The sequence below is a fragment of the Vombatus ursinus genome, unplaced genomic scaffold (assembly GCF_900497805.2).
Source record: "Vombatus ursinus unplaced genomic scaffold, bare-nosed wombat genome assembly UNPS02014848.1, whole genome shotgun sequence".
Classification (NCBI taxonomy): domain Eukaryota; kingdom Metazoa; phylum Chordata; class Mammalia; order Diprotodontia; family Vombatidae; genus Vombatus; species Vombatus ursinus.
In genome coordinates this window covers 8,111,500-8,137,783 of record NW_020954626.1, presented here as the reverse complement: position 1 = coordinate 8,137,783, position 26,284 = coordinate 8,111,500, and positions in this window count along the sequence as shown.

The window sequence follows — 26,284 nt, the reverse complement described above, 5'->3', positions numbered from 1 at the left end:
AAAAATTGAAAGAATCCACCAATCACTTCCTGAAAGAGATTCCAAAATGAAAATTTCCAATAATATTATAATCAAATTCCAGAGCTCCCAGGTCAAAGAGAAAATGCTGCAAATAGCCAGAAAGAAACAATTCAAATACTGTGGAGCCACAGTCAGGATAACACAGGATTTAGCAACTTCTACATTAAAGGATCAGAGGGCTTGGAATGTGATATTCCAAATGGGTAAAGGAGTTAGGATTACAATCAAGAATCACCCACCCAGAAAAACTGAGTATAATCCTTCAGGGGGAAAAAATGGTTATTTAATGAAATAGAGAACTTTCAAGCATTCATAATGAAAAGACCAAAGCTGCACAGATAATTCAACATTCAAACACAAGACTGAAAAAAAGCATAAAAAGATAAACAGAAAAGAAAATCATAAGGGATTTAATATGGTTACATTGTTTACATTCCTACATGGGATACTTGTAACTCCTAAGAACTTTGTCATTATTAAGGCAGTTAGAAGGAGTCTACATAGACAGAAGACACAGGTACAAGTCGACTATGATAAGATGATATCCAAAAAAACCCAAGATTAATGGGTGAGAACGAAGGATGCACTGGGAGAAAGGGAAAAAGAGAGGTAGAATGTGGTAAATTACCTCACATAAAAGAGGCATAAAAGAGTTTTTATAGCGGAGGGGAAGATGAAGAGGGGTGGCAAGTAATGCAAGAACCTTATTCTCATCAGAATTGTCTGAAAGAGGAAATAACATGCATACTCAGTTGGGTATAGAAATCTACCATTTCCCTACAGGGAAGTAGGAGGGGAAGGGGATAAGAAAAGGGGCTGGCTGAGAGAAAGTAGAATGGATTGGGGAAAGAGGTGGTCAGAAGCAAAACGCTGGTGAGGAGGGGTAAGGTGAAAGAAGAAAAAGAAAAAAAGATAAACGGGAGAAATAGGATAGAGAAAAATATGCAGTTAGTAATCATAACTGAATGTAAATGGAATGAACTCATCCATAAAACAGAAGTGGATAGCAGAATGGATTAAAAACTAGAATCCTACAACATGTAGCTCACAAGAAACACACTTGAAGCAGAGACACACAAATAGAATAAAGGTGAGGGGCTGAAGCAGAATCTATTATACTTTGGCTGAAGTTTAAAAAAAAAGCAAGGTTAGCAATCGTGATCTCAGACAAAGCAAAAACAAAAATAGATCTAATTAAAAGAGATAAATAAGGAGACTACATCTTGCTAAAAGGTACCAATAGACAATGAAATAATATCAATATTTAACATATATACAATAAATGGTATAGCATCCAAATTCTTAAAGGAAAAGTTAAAGGAGGAAATAGTAACAATAAACTAATGGGAGAACTCAACTTTTCCCTCTCAGAGCTAGACACATCTAACCAAAAAATAAATGATAAAGAAGGTAAGGAGATGAATAGAATTTTAGAAAAGTTAGATATGGTAGATCTCTGGAGAAAATTGAATGGGAATAGAAATGAACATACCTTTTACTCAGCAGTTTATGGCACTTATCAAAAATTGACCCTGTATTAGGGCAAAAAATATCACAACCAAATGCAGAAAAACAGAAATATTAAATGCATCCTTTTCAGATCATAATGCAATAAAAATTGCATTCAATGAAGGGCCGTAGAAAGATAGATTAAATTAATTGGAAACTCAATAATCTAATCCTAAAGAATGAGTGGATCAAAGAACAAATCATAGAAACAATCAATAATTTCATTAAAGAGAATGACAACAATGAGACAACATACCAAAATTTATGGGATGCAGCCAAATCACTACTTTGGGGGGCAAGTTATATCTCTAAAAACTTGCATCAATAAAACAGAGAAAGAGAAGTTCAACTAATTGGACATGCAATTAAAAAAACTAGAAAAAGAACTAATTAAACATCCCCAATTAAACATGAAATTCAAAATCCTGAAAATACAAGGGGAAATTAATAAAATTGAAAGTAAGAAAAACATTTAACTAATAAAACTAGGAAATGGTTTTATGAAAAACCAATAAAATCAATAAACCATTTGGTTAATTTGATTAAAATAAAGAAAGAAGAAAACCAAATTACCAGTATCAAAAATGAAAAGAGTGACTTCACCACCAACGAAGAGGAAATTAAAGCAATTATTACGAGCTATTTTGCCCAATTATATGCCAATAAATCTGACAATCTAAGTGAAATGGGTGAATATTTACAAAAATATGAATTGCCCTGATTAATAAAAGAGAAAGTAAAATACTTAAATAACCCCATCTAAGAAAAATTAATTAATTAGCTCCTTAAGAAAAAAATCCCCAGGACCAGATGGATTAATGACTAAACTCTAATTCTTGACTGAACTTCTAATTCTTTCAATTTCTTTTTCTTTTTTTATAGCTAAAAAAAGAAAAAGAAATTGAAAGAATTAGAATAGGCAATGAGGAAACAAAACTACCACTCTTTGTAGATGATATGATTATACACTTGGAGAATCCTAGAGAATCAACTAAAAAACTAGTTGAAATAATTAACAAGTTTGGCAAAGTTACAGGATATAGAATAAACCTATATAAATAATCAGCATTTCTATATAGTACCAACAAAGTCCAGCAGAAAGAGAAATTCCATTTAAAATACCTATAGACAATACAAAATACCTGGGAGTCTATCTGCCAAGGAAACCTGGGATCTATATGAACACAATTACAAAATATTTTTCACACTAATAAAACCATATCTGAACAATTGGAAAAATATTAATTGCTCGTGATTAGGCCAAACCAACACAATAAAAATGATAATTCTAGCTAAATTAATTTACTTATTCAAGTCTATACCAATCAAACTACCAAAAATTATTTTATGGAACTAGAAAAATAATAACAAAATTCATCTGAAAGAACAAAAGTTCAAAAAGATCAAGGGAATTAATGAAAAAAAAGTGAAGGAACATGGCCTAGATGTACCAGATCTCAAACTGTATTATAAAGTCGTAATCATCAAAACAGTCTGGTATTGACTAAGAGATAAGGTGATGGATAAGAGGAATAGATTGGGTACAGAACCCACAGTAGGTAATGACCATAGTAATCTAATGCTTGATAAATGCAAAGATCCAAGCTTTTGGGACAAGTATCCACTATTTGACAAAAAACTACTGGGAAAACTGGAAAGCAGTTTGCAGAAACTAGGTACAGACCAACATCTCATGCCATATACCAAGATAAAGTCAAAATGAGTACATGACTTAGACCTAAAAAGGGATACCAGGATCAAATTAAGATAGCATAGAATGGTTTACTTGTCAGATCTATGGATAAAGGAAAAGTTTATTGCTAAACTTGAGATAGAGGATCTCAGGAAGTCAAATGGATAATTTTGATTACAATAAATTAAAAAGGGTTTGCACAAACAAAACCAATGCAGCCAAGATTAGAAAGAAAACAGAAAGCTGGGGAGGAAATTTTTAACAGCAGGTTTCTCTGATAAAGGCCTTATTTCTCAAATATATAAAGAACTGAGTCAAATTTATAAAAATATAAGTCATTCCCCAGTTGACAAATGGTCAAAAGAGATGAACAGGCAGTTTTCAGAAGAAGAAATCAAAGCTATCTACAGTCAGATGAAAAAATGTTCTAAATCACTGTTGATTAGAGAAATGCAAATTAAAACAATTCTGAGGTCACCTCACACCTATCAGATTGGCTAACAGGACAGAAAAGGAAAATGACAAATTTGGAGGGGATATGGGAAAACTGGGACACTAAAGCACTGCTGATAGAGTTGTGAACTGGTTCAACAATTCTGAAGAGCAACTTGGAACTAATGTCGAAAGGGCTATAAAACTGTGTGTGCTCTTTGACCCAGCATCAAATGGGGAATGGCTGAACAAGTTGTGATATATGAATATAATGGAATACTATTATGCTATAAGAAATGATGAGCAGGATGCTTTTAGAAAAACCTGGAAAGACTTACATGAACTAATGCAAAGTGAAGTGATCAAAAGAAGAACATTACACACAATATCTACAATATTGTGTCAATGATCAACTGTGAATGACTTAGCTATTCTGAGCAATACAATGATCTAAGACAATTCCAAAAGACTTATGATGAAAAATGCTAGCCACTTCCAGAGAAAGAATCGATGGAGTCTGAATGCATACTACATTTTATTTTTTTTTTCATTTTTTTTGTCTGTGTTTTCCTCCACAACATGACTAATACAGAAATATGTTTTACATGACTGCACATGTATAACCTATATCAAATTGTTTGCTATCTCAGGGAAGGGGAGAAAGGAAGGAGAGAGGAAGAGAATCTGTAACTCAAAATATTTTTTTAAATTTTATTTTAAAATTTGTTTTTATATGCAATAGGGAAAAATAAAATATTTTTTAAAAAAAAATTTAAAGAGAGAAAAGGCACTTCCCTTTGGTGGGTCACAGGACAAAACAAAAGATAAATTGAGTTCCTAGCCTTGTTTTATTTCCTGGAACCTTAACCTTTGTTCTTTACCTTTTACACATATTTAAAAAGAGAAAAATCTGGAAAAGGTGTTTAAACCAGAGAAGTATGATTTCTAAATATTTTCAACTGAACTAAAAAAGAGGTTTTAATATGCTTGCCTAGATAAGTCACTTAAACTTTCAGTGTTCTAGAATACAGAATTCAGTGTTCAAAGAATACAGAGATGTAGACCAGCATTTATAAAAAGGAGTTTCCTCATCTAAGAATTCCCTATACCAATTAAATTACAAGTCCTATCCTTATTTCTATCCCTAATAATTACCATTATAGAAAAGAAGGCATGAAACTGCCAATGTAGGAAATTTTACTAGGAAATCAACAAGAACTTTTACTTTCAAAAAAGCAATATCAATTTACTTTTAAATAGTGAAGAAAAAATGGAAGGATAGAAATTGTTTTCATTGGTTTATTAGTAATCCTGCACATGAGCTCTGGGGCTTTCTCTCACGACTTCTATGAGAAATGACAGGTAGGGTCTCTAGGGAGCATCTACTTCTCTTTCTCAGGGTTCTAGGAGTAACCCCTCAAGGTTGGATGTAGTTTTCTAGTACTATAGCTCACAAGACCCAAGCTGTATTTACCTCATTGATTATTAGTTAATATTAATTAGCCAGCCAGACTCAATTAGATTTCAGAAACAGGTGTTTATTAAGGTCATTTAATAAGAGTGGTTGGTATAAAGCATCCCATCCCAAAAAACTGCAAATGCACATTCCCACAAGTACATATAGTTCCAGGGAAAGTGGACTCAAGTTTAGGGAGCAAAAGTGGGAAAAGACAAGCCCACATAAATCATTGGCATCTCTATATATTACTAACAAAGCCCAACTGCAAGAGATAGAAAGAAAAATTCCATTTAAAGTTACTGTAGACAATATAAAATATTTAGGAGTCTACCTGCAGAAACAAACCCAGAAACTACATGAACAGAACTACAGCACACTTTTCACACAAATAAAGTCAGATCTAAATAATTGGAAAAGCATCAGTTGCTCATAGGTAGGCCGAGCTATTATAATAAAAATGACAATTCTACTTAAATTAATTTGTTTATTCAGTGCCATACCAATCAAACTACCAGAAAAATTTTATAGAGCTAGAAAAAACAATAACCAGATTCATCTGGAAGAACAAAAGGCCTAGAATATCAAGGGAACTAATGAAAAGAAACGCTAGGGAAGGTGGCCTAGCCATACCAGATCTTAAATTGTATTATAAAGTAGCAATTATCACAACTACTTGGTACTGGCTAAGAAATAGAGCAGTGGATCAGTGGAATAGGTTAGGTACACAAGACACAGTAGTTAATGACAATAGTAATCTACTGTTTGATAAACCCAAGGACCCCAGTTTCTGGGATAAGAACTCACTATTTGACAAAAACTGTTGGGAAAACTGGAAAATAGAATGGCAGAAATTAGGCATAGACCAAAATCTTACACCATATGCCAAAATAAAGTCAAAATGGGTACATGATTTAGATATAAAGGCTGATAACTGTAAGCAAACTGGGAGAACAAGGAATAGTTTACCTGTCAGATTTATGGAGAACAGAAGAATTTATGACCAAACAAGAGATAGAGAACATTATGAAATGCAAAATGGATACTTCTGATTACATTAAATTGAAAAGGTCTTACACAAACAAAGCCAATGCAACCAAGATTAGAAGGAAAGTAGAAAACTGGGAAAGAATTTTTACAACCAGTGTCTCTGATAAGGGCCTCATTTTGAAAATATATACAGAACTAAGTCAAATTTACAGGAACACAAGTCATTCCCCAATTGATAAATGGTCAAAGGATAGAAACAGGAAGTTTTCAGATGAAGAAATTAAAGCTATCTATAGTCATATGAAAAAAGCTCTAAATCACTATTGATTAGAGAAATGCAAATCAAAATAACTCTGAGGTACCACATCACACCTGCCATATTGGCTAACATGACAGCTTCAAGACTACAAGGAACCCAGCAAAAGCAAAATCATACCTAAGGGGAACAAGAGCTACACTAAGGTAGAAATAGAAAATGATAAATGTTGGAGAAGATGTGGAAAAATTGGAACACTAATGCATTGTTGGTGGAGTTGTGAACTGATCCAACCATTTTGGAAAGCACTTTACCCTTTGACCCAGGAATACCTCTTTTAGGGCTATATCTTAAGAGATTATGAAAATGGGAAAAGGACCCACATGTACAAAAGTATTTATAGCAGTTCTTTCTGTGGTGGCAAAGAATTGGAAATGGAGGGGATGTCCATCAACTGGGGAATGGCTAAACAAGTTGTGGTATATGAATGTAATGGAATACTATTGTGCTGTAAGAAATGATGAGCAAGTGGACTTCAGAAAAACCTGGAATGACTTATATGGACTGATGTTGAATGAAGTGAGCAGAACCAGGAGAACATTGTACACAGTAACAGCAACATTGAGCAATGACTAACTTTGATAGACTTAGCTCTTCTCAGCAATGCAAGCACCTAAGACATCTCCAAAAATCTCAAGATGGAAAATGCTATCCATGTCCAGAGAAAGAACTATGGAGTCTGAATGCAGATTGAAGCACGCTATTTGCTCTTTTTTTTCTTCTGTTTTGTTTTGTTTCTTATGATTCCTCCTATTGGTTCTAATTCTTCTTTAAAACATGACTAATAGGGGCGACTAGGTGGCGCAGTGGGGCAGCTAGGTGGCGCAGGGGATAGAGCACCGGCCCTGAAGTCAGGAGGACCTGAGTTTAAATCTGGCCTCAGACCAAACACTTGACACTTACTAGCTGTGTGACCCTGGGCAAGTCACTTAACCCCAATTACCTAAAAAAAAAAAAAAAAAAGAATTAAAACATGACTAAAGTGAAAATGTATTTAATTGGAATGTATATGTAGAGCCTATATCAAATTGCATGCTGTTTTGGGGAGGAGGAGAAAATTTAAAACTCAAAAGCTCATGGAAGTAAATGTTGAAAACTAAAAATTAATTAATTAAATTTTTAAAAGTGGGAAAGAACTAACTCACAACACTTGGTTTCACAGAAGTCTATTTCTGCCTTAGTGGAGCTCTCGTTCCCCGTAAGCACAATGCTGCTTTTTCTGGGTTTCTTGTAGAGTCTTGAAGCTGTCTTTTCTTTGGATCCCTAGTCTGCCCTTGGATCTGGGTGTGCACAGTGCTGTCACTCACTGCAATTCTGATAACATGTCTATAGGAAGTCCAAAATCCTCTGACCTTTTGGAATTCACAAGGTCATCCTCTGGTCAAAGAGGGGAAGGAAAAGGAGGGAAAGAAAGGTTGTCGAAACTCTCTTCTTCCTCATATCCCAAATAATTCCCTCTCAGAGACTTGGTTTGAACAGCCTATCATTCAAATGCTGGTCCAAATTGGTTTGCTCTTTTATCCAAATCCCATAGAGCATGACTGAGCCTCCTCAACCAAGCCTAATATGCTTCCTGTGTGATATAATTTCATTTTATTGAAGAACTCTACTTCTTTTCCAACTTTATTAATTAGATTGTTCACCTTTGATTGACCGATTCAATAAAGATTCAATCAGGGATTAACATTTTGTTAATTATTTCAATTAGGGTTAGGATAAGCCATTTATTTTTACACATAAAAATTTTGCGTAATAATTTCTTTTTTGTTTTTAGTATTGCCAATTGTAAGTCAAATATCATTGATGGCCATAGGATCTAGGTGAAAGAGAGGAGAGAAGGGGAAAGAGAAGAGACTACAGCATGTCTAGCTTTTTCGGTGGTTGATTTATATGATATAAATCCATGCCAGTCCCGTAAGTGGTCATCAGCTGTGAACTTAAAATCTATTGGATGAGACAGTTTCTCTCTCCCCAGTATTTGTGAATAAGTAGTCATACTCTCTAGAGCAAAATATGCACAAACTCTAGAGAAGACCTTTCAGCCTAGGAGTCTGGTGAATTTGGATCAGCAAATTCAATGTTGGTCTTTTCTCCCAGGCTATTCCTTTAGCTCTCCCAGTGGGATTGCTATAAGTGAGCTATTACAAACCCTGAGTAAAGTGCATATTATGAACTTATTTAATCCAGACAACCCACACAGCCTTTTCATAGTCTCATTAGCTTCAGCAAATACTTTCATTCATGCATGCAGGAAACAAACACTTAAGTATGTGCATGGCTCTTGATAAGCGTGGATCAGAATGATACAAAGATAAATAAAGCTCAGTCCCTGCCATGAAGGAGCTCTCTGTGGGCCGACATGGGCTATAGGCTCTATGAAATCACCTATAATCACTGTAGTAATGATCACTGTGGATATACGATTGACTTAAGAGGTATTTGCTGTGATATAAATTATTAAATCCACACACTATTGAATATAAATCTAATATGTCTTATCAGAAGGATTTAAACTGGTGAAGTTTTTTAGTCCATGCATATGAGTGAATAACTCAAATTTATATAGCTCTTCATAGCCTCACGCTACAGAAGAGAAAATGAAGGCTCAAAGGGTTTTTGTGATTTCTGGAAAAATCAAACAACAAACAGGAAGTGGGCTGGAACTCAAACTCAGCAATCCTGACTCTTAATCCAGTGACCTTTCCATTGCAAAGGAATCCTAGTCCTTGACCTGAATGGCAGAGGTGTGGGGGGCAACAGAAGACAAGCAAATGTGTGAAAGGAAGAACGGAAGTTCCTTGAAGGCAGAAACTGTTTCATTTTTGTCTTTGTATCACCAGCACCTAGCACAATGTTTAGTATCCAGTAGGTGCTTAAAAAAGTTTGTTTATTGAGGGCATAAGAGAAACAAAAGATGCTGTGAAAAAAAAAAAACAGCTTAGGAGGTGGGGAAGAGGGGAAGGTTTCATGGATGAGATGAAATGTGAGCTAGGTTTTGAAGGATGGGTGGAATTTCAACCTATATAGGATAGGATAACTACAAACCAAAGACAAAAGATCTAGAACTAAAAGGGGCCTTGGAAATCATATAAACCAACCACTTTGGCACATAAATGAGGATACTAAGCCAACAAATATTATGTGACTTGCCCATGGTCACCCAGCTAATGAATAACAGAGCTAGAGGTTAAACCCAGGTCCTCCGACTTAAAGTTCAGTGATCTTTTCACATATCACAACAGCTTTCTATGATTCTCTATGCCTTTTACTCAAGCTAATATTTTCCTTTTGAGAACCATACTACTACAAAGTCCTCATGTTTACACTTCCTGTCTCAATCATTTTGATTGAGCTGGGCATTAGCTCAGGGGGGTTCTCCAAAGATGGTACTGAACACTCATTATGTGTTTGTGTAGACATCTTCTGTCAGTGCCAGCTGAGGCTCATCAGACCTGTACTGGTGAGGTGGTCTTTAATAGCAGATGGTTCCCAGCAGTCCTTGAGCAAACAAAGCATAATTCTGCAGCTTGCACACTGCATGGAATCAATCCTTTCCCCGTTGAATTTCCTGTATTTCTTGGGTTCCACTTGGCTAATTGATGCTCCTGTGTATTGGGATGGCCGATAAAAGCCCAAAAGGTTATGGTAAAACCAACCCTGAGTCATGGAGGATTGCAATAACTCACCTGTAACTCCAGGTGAGCACTCTTGTTCAAGAACAAGAATCCTAAAGGATTCCTATAAACATTTGCTTATATAAAATTGTACTTTTTCTTGAAATTTAAGGAAGTTTTTATGTACTTAATACAACCATGAAGGAAAATCTTCCATTTGGGAGATTCTCCCCCTCCATTCCAAAAGAAATTTGTGTAGGTGAAATACATCTGTTTTTACTTGAATGGCAACATTCCTGACATTCCTAAGAGTGTCTGATCCTATGTAAAATAATAAATGTTGCCAAAGCAATGTAAGCCTAGGCTATTTGCCAGGGGACCAGCCCACAAACAAGGCTATGATTGATTGGTTAAAAAAAAAAAGATCTCAAAGCAAAGATCCTGAAGGGGGGAATGGAGGTAACATTTTGTTTTGCTATTACTTAAAATGCTGGGAAGTTCAAAGTGGAGACCAAGAAGTAATGTTTAGTGATAACAACTCAGAGGGGAATACAAAATAACAATGAGAACAGAGCTACCTCCACTCAGGGAAATGGTGCCATATGTCAACACGCAACTACACAGGCTTGGGAGATGTGCCCACTGGAGAACTGAACCAGTATACATTAGAAGTCCAAAGCAGTCATATCTCATGCTTACTATGATGTACCAATCATAGAATACATACCCTTGAGGTTATCACAGAATAAAAGTGAAACTAATGGTATATAAGGGTATATATATGATTTCATGGCTAAGGGGAAAATAATATTGCATTCCAAATTAGGTCTTGAAGGTGTAAGGGACTGATCGCCCAGCTCCTCTTGGTAGAGTTTGACAGTGATGTAGTGAACAGATTGCTGGATGGACATTCAAATCACACTTTTAAAATTAGCTGTGTGGTCTTGAGCAAATTATGTAACCTCTTTAAGCTTTAGGCCTCACTCCAAGACTATGTAGAAGGAGTTTCTACACTGACAAAATCATAAGTCCTCTATGCACTAATGGATATATTTGGTTGTGATAGAGGGTGGCAGAGAGAATACATTTGTAGAGGCAACCTAGAAGCTGAAACCATCAAGTGTCCCCATATGGCACACTACTAATTTGTCATGAGTGGCTGGAAACCAGTAAAGAATGGATCCTGGATAAGTAGCCCACTGAATAAAATGGTTGATTATTTATCACATGAGGTATGTAAAGGGAAAAAGTAGAGTGTTCTTCTCCACAGGAGCACTTGCTTTACGTTGGCAGAAGACATGTCAATGCACTCTTTTACATAAAGGTAAAAAGGCAGGTTGCTGGAGAAGGAAATAGCAAACCACTCCAGTATCTTTGCCAAGAAAACACCATGGACTCTATTGGGTGATACGGTCCATGAGGTCACGAAGAGTCAGACACAACTGAACGACTAACACCAACAACAATAAAAGGGTAGGTATGTAATGAGTGAACCAAGCACATGTGTTCAAGTATGAAAGGGTCTTGTGGGGAGGAACAGGAAAGCAGTGCTTCATAATGTGCCTTCTATGGAAAGGGAGTACAATTGCTAATCCATATGTCATCTCTGTGTTGGCCACCAGATGGCGTGCCAAGCTCAAGTTGCTCCAGCTCCCTCTCTCTATATTGCAAGAACAAAGGCTCATTGTTCCATGTTCTAAGTCCCTTTCCAGCCCCTTCTGCACATGCCCAGACAGGACTTGCCTCCGTCTCTAGGCTTCCAGTCTTTCATTTTAGTGCTTTCACCCTGCTTCATTCTAGTCTGTTCTAAATTTCCCATCTCTCATGCCTTCGAGAGCTGTTGCCTCCTCACATCTACTGCATAAAGATTCTGTCTCTTTCTTCAAGATCCATCCTTCCTTCTACAAAAAGTTTTCCCTGATCCACCCCTCCCCACAATTGCTTGCGTCTTCCCTACCAAGTGCCTTGTATGAAACTACCTTGACTTTATTTAGATTTACTCTATTTATTTGACACCCTGTTACATTAATTATCTCATTTTCAGCCTAGAGGCAATATAGCATCTATTCAGATCTCTTTTCTACTGCTTTATGGAATTTATATTCAACAAAATTTAGGAATACACTCACAATTGCTCTGAGCCCCCAGTTAGGAAAAGTCCTAACATTTCAGTAAAGATTTAGCTCTCTGCCTTAATTTAATTTATATCTATTTCTAATTAACCCCTAGTCTCTTTGTGGTTGCTGCAAAATTCATGATACAGGAAATGCGTGGGCAAAAAAAGCAGCATAGAAGTCGGGGAAAAATCTGAACTTTTCTTGAAATTTCCCTCAGTCGGGGCAGCTAGGTGGTACAGGGGATAGAGCACCGGCCCTGAAGTTAGGAGGACCTGAGTTCAAATCCGGCCTCAGACTAAACACTTGTCACTAACTAGCTGTGTAACTCTGGGCAAGTCACTTAACCCTAATTGCCTAAAAAAAAAAGAAAGAAAGAAATTTCCCTCAGTCCCGATAGCTTCAATCTGAGTATTTTCTCTTAGATGCAAGATTTCTATAGGGCTAATAGCATATCTCTCTTCTCTGCCATAACTCAGTCCTGCTTTTTCTTTTTCTTTCTCAGAACTTAGGCTTCCAACCCTTTCCAGTTCAGCTCAGAATGTTCCCACTCCTTACTGTTTGTTGCCAGCCCTCAAAATCTCTTTCAAGTTCTGAACTCTCTCCTGCACTCTATCTACTATACCACCTAGCTGTCCACAAGATTATATTACATAACTTCAACTGGGCCTCTCTATATCAAGGCAATTCTTTTATGCACCCTTAATTAACTCATTATCCTATGCACCATAACAGTTCTTTCAAACCTATTTATCCCTCCTCAAACCTTCCATTGCTCCCTCTCCCCAACCCTTGTCAGCTGAGAATTCTGCCTCATATTTTACTTGAAAAAAAATTGAGGCCATTTGCCAACAACTCCCTCTTCTCTCTCCTCTTTTTCCATCTCACATTACTCAAATACCTTTTGCCATTCTCTCCTTCTTCACTCCCTTCTCACACAAAGATATGGCCCTTCTCCTTGCCAGGGCAAACCCCTCTCATATGTACAAGTGATTTCATCCTATCCTGTCTTCTTCAGCAGATTGCCCTCTCTATTATCCCACCTTCTCATTTTTAGTCAATCTCTCCTCGTCTACCACCTGCTTCTGTACTGCCTACAAAGATGCCTACATCTCCCTCATCCTGAAGAAACCCTCACTTGACCCTTCCATCCTTTCTCGCTGTCATCTTATGCCTCCCCTCCCTTTTGAAGCTAAACTTATTGAGAAGGCCTTCTATAAGAGGTACCTCCATTTTCCTCTCACTATTTTCTTAACTCTTTATAGTACAGCTTCCAATCTCATCATTAAACCAAAACTGCTCTCTCCAAAGTTACTAATAATCTCTTAATCGACAAATCTAATGGCCTTTTCTCAATCCTCATCCTTCTTGATCTCTCTGCAGACTTTGATGTTGCTGATGACCTTCTTCTCCTATCTTTAGATTTTCCTGACACTACTCTCCTGCTCCTTCAACGTCTCCTTTGCTGGTTCTTCATCCAGGTCATACATGCTGTGAGTGTCCCACAGGGCTTTGTCCTTGGCCCTCTTCTTCTCTTCCTCTATACTATTTAACCTAGTGATCTCATCAGCTCTCATGAATTCAACTATTATCTCTGTGGTAATGATTTTCTAACCTATTCATCTAGCCGTAACCTTACTGTTGACCTCCACATAACATCTCTTAACTGCCTATTAAACATCTCAAATTGGATGCCTTTTAGGCATCTTAAACTCGATATGTTCAAAACTGAATTCATTATATTTTCCTCCAAAATCTTCCCCTCTTCCTAATTTCCCTATTACTGTTGAGGGTAACACCACCCTTCCAGTCACCCAAGCTCACAACTTAAGGGTTAGCCTTAATTCCTCTCTCTCTCTCACCCCATGTCAACCTGTTACCAAGGCCTGCAAGTTTTACTTTTGTAACATTTCTCCTATACTCCTCGTCCTCTCTTCTGAGACTGCTGCCATCTTGGTGCAGGCCCTGATATCCTTACACCTAGACTATAGGAATAGCCTACCAGTTGGTTTCCCTACCACAAGACTCTCCCCAGTCTAGGCTATTCTCCACTCAACTGTCAAAATGATCTTCCTAAATGCAGGTCTAACCATGTAACAAACACACACACACACACACACACACACACACACACACACACACACACACACACACACACACTCCAGTGGCTTCCTATCACCTACAGGATCAAAAATAAAATGCTCTGCTTGGCTTTTAAAGTTCTTCATAACCAGTGCCACTCCCCACCTTTTCAGTCTTCTTAACACTTTCTTCTTATCTCCAACATCCTCTGAGATCCTTACTGTTCCTCATACAAGACACTCCATCTCCCAACTCCAGGCATTTTCACTAGCTGTCCCCCATGCCCAGAATGCTCTGCCTCTTCATAACCATTCCTTGACTTCCCTCAAATATCTGTAAAAATTCCACCTTCTACAGGAAGCCTTTCAATAGCCTCCTTAATGATTTTCCCCTGTTGATTATTTCAAATTTATCCTAAATGCAGCTTCACAGTGCCTAGTTTTTTGCATGTCATCTTCCTCACTCTCCCAGCTCTCATCCCATGAGCTCCTTGAGAAGCAGGGACTGTTTATTTTCTTTACTTGTAACCCTAGTGTTTAGCACAGTGTCTGGAACATAGTAGGTGCTATATTTTTGACTGACTGACTGACTGACTGACTCCCAGAATGACATGAAGACTCTGGTTTTCTAAAACTGAGCACTATCACTTACATCAGCAAGATGGCACACACATATATCAGATAGCATTATCAGCATCTTATGTTTCTCTAAAATTCAATATTGCTCAACAAAAGTTAGGTAGAACAAGCCAGACATCCTCTTACTATTTACCAACCTCCCTCAGGAAAAAAAAAAAAAGATATTATCTATAAAGTCCATTAGAAGCAGGTACTCTGGGCACAGAACTAATTTTGAAAAAATTCTTTGTAGTAATTGCTATTTCATTTTCAGTTGATTTAACAGACATAAATGTGAACTTACCCCGTGTTTATTTTGCATACACTTATAACAATACATGTTTCACTAGTTAGAAAGGAAGCTTCTTGATGGTAACGACTGTTTCATTTTTGTCTTTGCACTCCCAGGGCCTAGTACAGTGCCTGCAACATAAAGGTTGTTGATTAATTGCTTCTTACAGAAATGACATTTCCCATACGGAGTTTGGGAGAAGACTTTGGAATCTTCCCTTTTAATTTATTAATTTGTCCTTCTGAAATAGTAATATTGCATAACACTTTAGAGTTTACAAAGTTCCCTTGTGAGGTAGTCAAGATGGTTATTATCACCTCCATTTTACAGATGAAGAAACTGAGGCTCAGAGAACTGATGTACTTTGCCTGACTAATAAATGGAGGTGAGATTTGAATCCAGGTCTTCTTACTCCTAATCTTCAGCACCAGCTCTAAAAGCAACTTCCCTAAGTATCATTTCACAGTTAACTCACCATAGTGCCAATTACATTTAGGAAACTGGCCAAACATTAGGGAACTTTGTCTTGCTTTACTATGCATATTTGTTACAAGACATTTGGGGGCTGAGGGGTTCCCATTTTTCCCAGTGGGATGAATGTGAGAAGAATAGAAAATAGAATTCTACTTTTTTTTAAATAGAGGTGGGAATGCTTTAGATGTAAAATGTTGCATTACCATCTTTTTTTTAATTAAAAAATTTATTTAATATTTTCTTTTTACCTAATTACATGTAAAAACAATTTTTAGCGTTCATTTTTTAAAATTTTGAGTTCCAAATTCTCTCCTTCCTTCCCTCCCCCTTCTTCCCCCCCCCATTAAAAAGGCAAACAATTTGATATAGGTTACACAGTTGCATGTACTTTCAGATGTGGTCTCTATATTATTTGTTTTATTTAACTATTTTACCTTGTTACAAGAGACCTCTCATGAAGTGGGAGTAATTGGTAAATTGAAGCTGAAAATGACCCCTTCAAAAGAGGAAATTGGGCACAAAGACAACTCTGCCTTTATTAGATTTTGTTAGAGAATCTTGTACCAGTCAGATTTGGCAGACTGAGTTGCTTTGGCTCCACCCCAGAAGCAGCACCAGTTAGATAGGGAGCACAAATAAAGGATGTAGAAATACTAAGGGTTATGCGTCCTTCCGTTTTTCTTAATTGCAATACCGCTTCTCATTGTGTTCTGTGCTCCATTTCCCCTGCAGCGACTAGGGGACCTTTTCTTAGGATTCTAGGAAAGGCAGGCTCAGGCATGCAGCAGCTTTACAGAAAATTACAAATAAGGCTGTTTCATTTCTCTAAATCACCATCAAGCTATCATTAATCAGCTAGATGAAAGTCAACAAAGTCACAAACTTTAAGTTTTATAATAACCAAAGAGTCAAGAGTCAGAGCTTGACTGCCTTGCATCTGTTCTAAAGGTTTTAGGTTGTCTTCACCCTCTGGAATGACCACTTCAGGCACGGTCCCATACAGGGCTAAACTAAAGTTAATGATGTTCTTGAGATGTTCCAGAAGATAGTCAATGCTATGAGACAGTGAAAGGTACAGGAAAAGGCCCCTCTAACCTCTGGAAGTCAAGCAAACTTAGAGAGAAACAATAACCCAGTTATAATTCATTCCTTGGGGAAAATGAATTGGCAATGCCTGGCACCAGAAGTGTTTAATAATTTTTTTAAAAAATTTTAACAAGTACTTATTAAGAGCCTACCAGGTACCAGGCACTGTGCTAAGTAAACACTTACATATCATCACATCCAGCACTTAGCACAGTGCCTGGTACCTAGCAGGCACTTAATATATATTTATTGATGATTTGTCACCTCATCAGATCCTCACAACAATCCTGGGAGGTAGATGCTATTATTTTTTTTCCTGTATTGCAGATGAGAAAAATGAAGCAGACTGAGATTAAGTGACTCACCCAGGGTCACATTACTGGTAAGTGTCTGAGGTCAGATTTGAACTTGAGTGTCCCTAACTCCATGTCCAGGGCTCTATTTACTGCACCAACAACAATCTTGTTGATTGGTTTGGAGTCTGTTTCTCAGTGGGCCTGAGTTCAATTATTCCTTAGGAGGATGTTTGGATGTAGTCCCTTGTTCCAATTAAGGAGACTTCAAGAGTGGAATTTAAGGAAACTTTGTAAAGAAATCCAAGTTACTATAAAACCTTTATATTTGTGACCTTTTTCATGGGGACCTTGTTGCTATCACTAGCTCACTATGATTTTAAAACAACTTTAAAAAAAAAAACACTTTTTGCTATCCAGATTCAGAGAAAGAACTGTGGAAAAAATGCAGATCGAAGCATACTATTTTCACTTTTTTTTTTTTGCTTTTTCTTTCTCATGGTTTTTCCCTTTTGTTCTGATTCTTCTTTCACAACGTGACCAATGTGTTCAGATTGCTTGCCATTTTGGGGAGGGGCAAGTGGAGGGAGGAAGGGAGAAAAAATTTGGAACTCAAAATCTTACAAAAATGATAGAAAACTATCATTACATGTAATTAGGAAAAATAAAATATTATTAAGTATTTTTATATGTATATCAAAAGGATCCAACCAGACTTTTTTCTGTGGTGAACAAGCATTAACAGTGGTCATTTCCTATCATAAGGACATACACAGTTGCTAAGCAGCATTAAGGAAAAGTCAACAGAAACAATTCAATTTGTCCAATTTTTTTTTGTTTGCCTAACAATTATTTCATTCACATATCATGTATTTTCTTTAACTTTTCACCTCTTTAGGTTCTATCTTCCCATTTAATCAGGAAAATGCTCTTTAAATGTAAGTATCATTCTTCCTTGTATCCCTCTAATGACTGGCACAGTGCCTGGCATGTGTTAGGCACTCAATAAACACTTGAGGATTGAGCAAAAGGATTGCCAAATGGTGGCAAAGACTCAGTTGAAGTTCAACAACATGAATTTGTCACGGGTCAATCCTTTGTCGTGTTAATCTTTCTCTAGTAACACTCTGCAGCCTTGAGTGAATGAATGAATGAATTTTTTTAAAAATTTATTAAATACTTATTGTGTGCCAAGAATGCTACTAAGCAATGGGGCTACAAATAGAAAAGTGAGATAATTCTTGCTTTAAGGAAGTCCATATTCTAATTATGGAGGATAAAAAGGCCTGATAGTTCTTAGGATAGAGTGGCAGGTCAGATAGCAATACCTGAAGGTCTAGAGTGTAACAAATGATAAGGTCCAGTGGTCCTCCATTTTACCAGAGAGATTGTGGTTGCTCATCTAAGCATTATGAATGGTCATGTCTACATTGGGATAGGAATGAGGATGGGAGAGGTGTGAGGTACCAGACCATGAAAATTAGGAAAGGGAGAGTGTCTTAAGGATAAGAACAGAGTAGGGTCTCTGGATTCCTACCAGATAGATTTAAGTTGGGGGCAGGTAGGTGTTGGTCAGAATCTAAGTAGAGCAAGATTGGAGAAATGAAATTATTCAGATAATAGGGTGAGAGGATTTAGAGCTGGGAAGGACCTTAAAGATCATTTAGGCCAAACTCCTCATTTTGCAGATGAGAAAACCGAGGCCAAGGAGGTTAGATGACTTGACCACAGTAATACAGGTAGTAACAAGGCTGAGATTTGGACTCTGATCCCATGCCTCTAAATCAATGTTGCATTACAAGCTTCCAAGGTTAAGTATTGGCTCAGCTCAGCATATTTGGTAAATGGTCAAGGGAGTGTGGAAGATTTGGGTGCAGGTAAGAACATCATTCAAGTAGCTCACTATGGAATCCAGATTAACTAGAGTAAAATATATCCCAGTACGTAGGTGGGATAAATCACTGGGTGTAGTGGAGTTCAAATCCAGCCTCAGGCACTTCTAGTTAAGTGACCCTGCACAAGTCACTTAACCTCTATCCATCTCAGTGTCCTCATCTACAAAATGAGCTAAACAAGGAAATGGCAAACCACTCCAGCATCTTTGCCCCACCCAAAAAAAAACCCAAAACCAAATGGGTTCACTAAATATCAGACACTACTGAAATGACTGAACAACAAGAAAAAAATATATCGAGGAGAGACCTAATGAACTAGAGAAAGCAGAAGGGGCTCAGGTGTAGGTGAAGAACAAGTTCTACTTAAAACACAGAGAGAGATGGGTATTTTAAGGCATGGCTGATTTAGGAATTAATTTGCTTTCTTATACTACGTATGTTTGCGATAAAGGTTTTCTTTTTCTTTTTTCAGTGGGAGGGCAATAGGATAAACAGATTATAAATGCATATAAAAAATAAATAAATAAATTTCTTAGTTGGAGGGGTGAGTGGGATGGGGAGTGGGAAAGTGGGGAGAGAAGATAAAATAATAAGGATAGGGTAGAAAGAGAGGCTGAGAAAGAAAATAGTGAGTAAAAATAAGAGGGAGGGAAATTCACAAATAGTATTTATAACTTTGAATGTGAATGGGATGTTTATAGCAGCTCTCTTTGTGGTGGCAAAGAACTGGACATTGCAGAGATCTCCATCAGTTGGGGAATGCCTAAACAAGTTGTGGTGTATGGTTGTGATGTAATACTATTACACTATAAGAAATGATGAGATCAATGATCTTAGAGGCATGGAAAAACTTACACAAAACGGTGAAGAGTGAAGTGAGCAGAACCAGGAAAACATTGTATGCAGTAATAGCAATATTGTTTTAAGAACAACTTTGAGCGACTAAGTCATTTTGACTATTATAAAAACACAAATTAAAAATAAAGGACACATGAAGAAAGACTGCATTCAGAGAAAGAACTGATAAATAGACATATTATGGAATAATTTTATACATATGTATGTATACATACATATATGTATATATACATGTATATTTATATACATACTATATGTATATACATATATGTGTGTTTGTGTGTGTGTGTGTGTGTGTGTATATAATATATACCTATTTGTGTCTAATGGTAGCCATCTGTAGGGCAGGGGGCAGAGAGAAAAAAAGGGGGAAAAGAATTTACATGATAACTATTATATTTTAGAGTTGCAGTTTCATATGCAATCATCTTTGTATTATACTATGCTATGGAAATGTTTCTTTTATTTCATAAATAAAAAATTTTAAAAAGATTTTTTAAAAAAAGAACATGCTCTAATAGTGTAGGGAAGCAGGAAACATAAGAAATAAGGAGTTTGCAATAGAAAATTTCTGTTATCTAAGAATTGTACAAAGTTGATGTCCATCAGTTAGGGAATAACTAAACAAATTGCGGTATATGAATGCAATAGAATATTACTGTGCTGTAAGAAATGATGTTCGGAATGAATACAGAGAAGTATGGAAAGTCTATATGAATTGATGCAGAACAAAGTAAGCAGAACAAAGAAAACAATTTACACAGTGACTGCAATAATGTTAATGGAAAGAACAATGATGCATCAAAAATTAAAAGTAAATGTAGCAAAACTATCAAGATCCAGAAGGACTCAAATGAAGAGATCCCCAACATACCCCTTTTTTGGAGGTGTGAGAGCTACAGGAGTTACACAGTTTTGGGGCTTTTCAATGTATTAAACAGTTGAGCTGACTTTCTTCCTCTCAGAAATGCTATTTATTATATGGGATGGCTCTCTGGGAGAAGGAATGGGATAACTATGATGACATAAGAAACAGAAGATATCAATAAAAACTTATTTTTTAGGAAAGAAAATTTCTGTTAGGTCAGGAAGTAGAAAGTGAAAAATAGATTACAATACAGGAGAGTTTTTCCATAGGCCACAGTCAGTGAGGACTTTTAAGGGATTAACAAAGTGGGTAGAAAATGAATGGGTATGGGGATTGACTTTTGGTCAACAGAGGACAAGATCTCCTTAAAGGCAGAGACTGTTTCATTTTTGTCTAAAACCTAGTGCAAAACCTGGCATAGTAGGAGCATAGGTTATTTTTCCTTTTTTTAAACATTTTTCCAATTACATATAAACTTCTAATATTTATTTTTTAAATTTTGAGTTCCAAATTCTCTCACTCACTCACTCCCCTCCTTCTTCCTTGAGAAGGCAAGCAATTTGATATAGATTATACATGTGCAGTCAGGCAAAACATTTCCATTTAGCCATGTTGCGAAAGAAAACACAGACAAAAAAAAAAAATGCTTTGATCTGCATTTAGACTCTATTAGTTCTTTCTCTGGAGGTGAATAGCATTTTTCATCATAAGTCCTTTGGAATTGTCTTGGATCATTGTATTACTGAGAAATAGTAGAAGCATAGTTAATTCTTATTGAATTAGATTAAATGTAGGTGTAGGTTTATTATTAAATAATCATAAGATTTAGTTAAAGGAGATATGAACTCATAATGCACATTTATTGAATGCCCACTACATAATAATGTCCTGTACTAGATCCTGAGGATGCACAAAGATGTTGAGGAGACAGAGTATGCATCAAAATAACTTACAACCTAAAATAGGATATAAATGTCAAATGACTGATAAAGACAATAAGTGGTATTGGAGGTCAGAGGAAGGAACGATTACAAAGACCTGGACATGTCAGAGAATGAAGAATCTGGTACTTAAATTGTGCCTTGAGAGGGGCGGAGCCAAGATGGCAGAGGGAAAGCAGTGACTTGCTCGAGCTCTCCCCCCAAACCCCTCCAAATACCTATAAAAAATGGCTCCAAACAAAATCTAAAGCAGCAGAACCCACAAGAAGACAGAGTGAGACAAATCGGAAAGGTATATCGTGCTGGGCGGGGAGAGGAGTGCAGTTTGGCTAGGGCGCGAAGTCTGCAGCGACCCTGGAGCAGGCCTCAGGGGACTGAATCTCGGGCAACTGTGGCAGTTTCCAGACTTCTCAACCCCTGACCGCCAAAGACAACTTAGAAGGTCAGTGGGAAAAGTCTGTGACTGCGGTGATTGAGGAGCTAGATCTCAGCTACCCGCGGCTTTTTCCTGAGCTTCCAGCCCACAAGCTGAGGGGGAATCAAGTAGCTGATCAGAGGGGGATTGTAGGGATCTCTTTGCCTGTGCTGAGGCAGGAATCTCTTGTTTGCCCGTGCTTGGATCTGGGTCACAGCTCTGAGGGGTGGTCCTGGGGTGAAAAGGAGCACTGGTGCGGTGGAGCTTGTTGCGGCAGTGGAGAGAAAACACCTTGCCCCTTATCATACCACCTTGGAAGAACTGAAAATTTTCGGGTCCCTAGAAGTATCTTTGAAAACAGCTGTACAAACCCCTGAAGCTTGGGACAGTACATTCTCCACATTGGAAACAGACTTTTACCTTAACAAAGAGTTTAAAACTCCAGTAATTGGCCAGGATCATGAGTAAGCAGCGCAAAAAGAATCAGACTATATCACCTTACTTTGGTGACAAAGAAGATCAAAACATACAACCAGAAAAAGACAACAAAGCCAAAGCTCCTACATCCAAAGTCTCCAAGAAAAATATGAATCAGTCCCAGCCTTGGAAGAGCTCAAAAGGGATTTTGAGAAGCAAGTAAGAGAAGTAGAGGAAAAACTGAGAGTACTGCAAGAAAATCATGAAATACAAGTCAACAGCTTGCTAAAGGAGACCCAAAAAAAACTGAAGAAAATAACACCTTAAAAAATAGCCTAACCCAAATGGCAAAAGAGGTCCAAAAAGCCAATGAGGAGAAGAATGCCCTAAAAAGCAAAACTGGCCAAATGGAAAAGGAAGTCCAAAAGATTACTGAAGAAAATACTTCCTTAAAAATTAGAATAGAGCAATTGGAAGCTAGTGACTTTATGAGAAATCAAGACACTGTAAAACAAATCCAAAAGAATGAAAAATTAGAAAACAATGTGAACTATCTCATTGGAAAAACAACTGACCTGGAAAATAGATTCAAGAGAGAGAATTTAAAAATTATTGGACTATCTGAAAGCCACAATCAAAAGAGCCTAAGCATCATCTTTCAAGAAATTATTCAGGAAAACTGTCCTGATATTTTAGAACCAGAGGGCAAAATAGAAATTGAAAGAATCTACCAATCTCCTCCTGAAAGAGATCCCCAAAAGAAAACTCCTAGGAATATTGTAGCCAAATTCCAGAGTTCCCAGGTCAAGGAGAAAATATTACAAGCAGCCAGAAAGAAACAATTCAAGTATTGTGGAAACACAATCAGGATAACACAAGATTTAGCTGCTTCTACATTAAGGGACCGCAGGGGATGGAATACAATATTCCAGAGAGCAAAGGAGATAGGATTACAACCAAGAATCACCTACCCAGAAAAACTGAGTATAATCCTGCAGGGGAAAAAATAGTCATTCAGGGAAATAGAGGACTTTCAGGCACTCTTGATGAAAAGACCAGAGCTGAATAGAAAATTTGATTTTCAAATACAAGACTCAAGCGGAACATGAAGAGGTAAACAGGAAAGAGAAAATCATAAGAGACTTATTATGGCTGAACTCTTTACATTCCTGCATGGAAAGATGATATTTGTAACTCATGAGACCTTTGTCAGTATTAGGGTAGTTGGAGGGGAAAAAATTATATGTACGTATATATAGATATAGATAGATAGATAGATAGATAGATAGATAGATAGATAGATAGATAGATAGATAGATAAAGGGCACAGGGTAAGTTGAAGATGAAGGGGTCATATGTGGAGAATAAAATTAAGGGGTGAGAGAGGATTATACTAGGAGAAGGAGAAAGGGAGAGGTAGAACAGGGTAAATTATCTCACAAAAAAAAGAAACAGAAAAGAAAAGGCTCTTACAGTGGAGAGGAAATGGGGTAAGGTGAGAGGGAATGAGTGAATCTTATTCTCATAGATTTGACTTAAGAAGGGAATAACATACACACTCAATTGAGTATGGAAATCTGTCTTACCCTACAGGAAAATGGTGGGGGAAGAGGACAAGCGAGTAGGGGGATGGTAAAGAGGAGAGCAGACTGGGAAAGGGGGTAATCAGAAGCAAATACTTCTGAGGAGGGTCAGAGCCAAAAGAAAGAATAGAATAAATGGGGGGGTGGGATAGGATTAAGGGAAATAGAGTTAGTTTTTCACAGCATGTCTACTATGGAAGTGTTTTGCATAACTGCACACATATAACCTATATTTAGTTGTTTGCCTTATCAATGAAGGTGGGTGTGGAGGGAGGAAGGGAGAAAATTTGGAACTCAAAGTTTTAAAAACACATGTTTAAAAAAAAAGTTTTCACATGCAACTGGGAAATAAGAAATACAGGAAATGGGGTACAGAAATCCATCCTGCCCTACAGGAAAATTGAAGGGGAAGGGGATAAGAGAAGGGGGGGGGAGAGATAGAAGGGAAGGCAGACTAAGGGAAGGGATATGCAGAAGGCATGCCATCTTGGGGTGGGGGAGGGGCAAGATGGGGTGAATATTTGGAACTCAAAATCTTGTGGAAGTAAATGTTGAAAACAAAAAAATAAATTTAAAAAAATTGTGCCTTGAAAAAAGGCTAGGACTTAGACAAGCAAAGACTCAACATGGAGGGTGCTATGGCAAAGAGTCTTGGTGGAGGAAAAATCATAGTCAAAGGCATAGAGGCTAGAATACAACTAACATGTTCAGAGGACATTAATTAAACCACTTTGGGTTGAAAAGTAGTAGTAAATAAGGTTGGCATAGTGAGGGCAGCTAGGTGGCACAATGGATAGAATGCCAGGCCTGGAGTCAGGAAGACTCATCTTCCTGAGTTCAAATCTGGCCTCAGACATGTAATAGCTATGTGACTGGCCAAGTCACTTAACCCTGTTTGCTTCAGTTTCCTCATGCAAAATAAGCTAGAGAAGGAAATGACAAACTACTCCGGTATCTTTGCCAAGAAAAGTCCAAATGGCGTCATGAAGAATAGGACACAATTGAACTACAACAAGATAGTTAGAGGTTGAAAGGGGACTTGAGAGCTTTTGTAGCCCCTAGACCAATGGTTTTCAACATGGGGCCATGGCATTACTCTAAGGAGTGTGAGATAAGTCAATCATTATCCCTCCCTGAAATAGTCATGGGTGGGCTAATTTCCCACACATCTACACCAACTACACGAACAACAAATAGTTCAGCACTCTCCCACTCCACTTCTTCCCACAATTAGCCTCCCATAGCTGGGCAAGCTCCTCAAGACAGCTGTAACTTACCCACAGTCCAAGTACCCAAAACAACTGCAAAGGCAAAATTCTTCATACCCTCTAACACTAAGCATACAAAACATACACACACACACACACACACACACACACACACACACACACACACACATACACACACACACAAATCCTGCATCCCAGAGTACCTCATGTCCACTACAGGCACTTCTCAGAGGTCAGTTCTATGCTTGGGGTAAGTTGCTAATGACACTTTCCAATAAGAAGTAAGTGAATAGAACAGGATGAGCAAGCACGGACAGACTAACTTACATCACAGATTTCATCACACTTTCCTTCTCCCCCACCCCCAAATAGACCTCTCTTCCAAATTTCCCTATATAATATTAAGAGGTTCTTGGGGTCTTTCTCCCAACTTTCACTCTCACTGGCAAGTTAGGACCCCAGGGGGTAGCTACATTTCCCTCCTACCCCAGGACCCTAGGAGTATCCCTATGGGATTATACTGTTGTTAGTCATTTTTCAGTCACGTCTGACTTTTTGTGACCCCATTTAGGGTTTTCTTGGCAAAGACATTAGCATAGTTTGTGGTTTCCTTCTCCAGCTCATTTTATAGATAAGGAACTGAGGCAAATGGGGTTAAATAGTTTGCTCAGGGTCACACTTCTTACTAGTGTTTGAGGCCAGATTTGAACTCAGATGAGTTTTCTTGACTCCAAGCCCAGTGTTCTATTCACTGTGCCACCTAGCTGCCCCATTAAGGATTATGGGATTTTCTCTAATGCTCTTGGCTAAAGCCTCCATTCAAGTGTACACCTCCAATATCAATTACCAGTAATTAGTGGTGATACCATCGAATGAATTAACATAAACCATTTGTACAAAGTGATATTTATTGAAAAGACACACTAAGAACCCAAGCATGAAAACATCGCCTGCTGAATTGAGGGCACAGTTTCTATTAAATCACCTTAGTTATTGGAAAAAATGGACTCCTAGGGCAGTTAGGTGGTGCAGTGAATAGAGCACCGGCCCTGGAGTCAGGAGGAACTGAGTTCAAATCTAGCCTCAGAC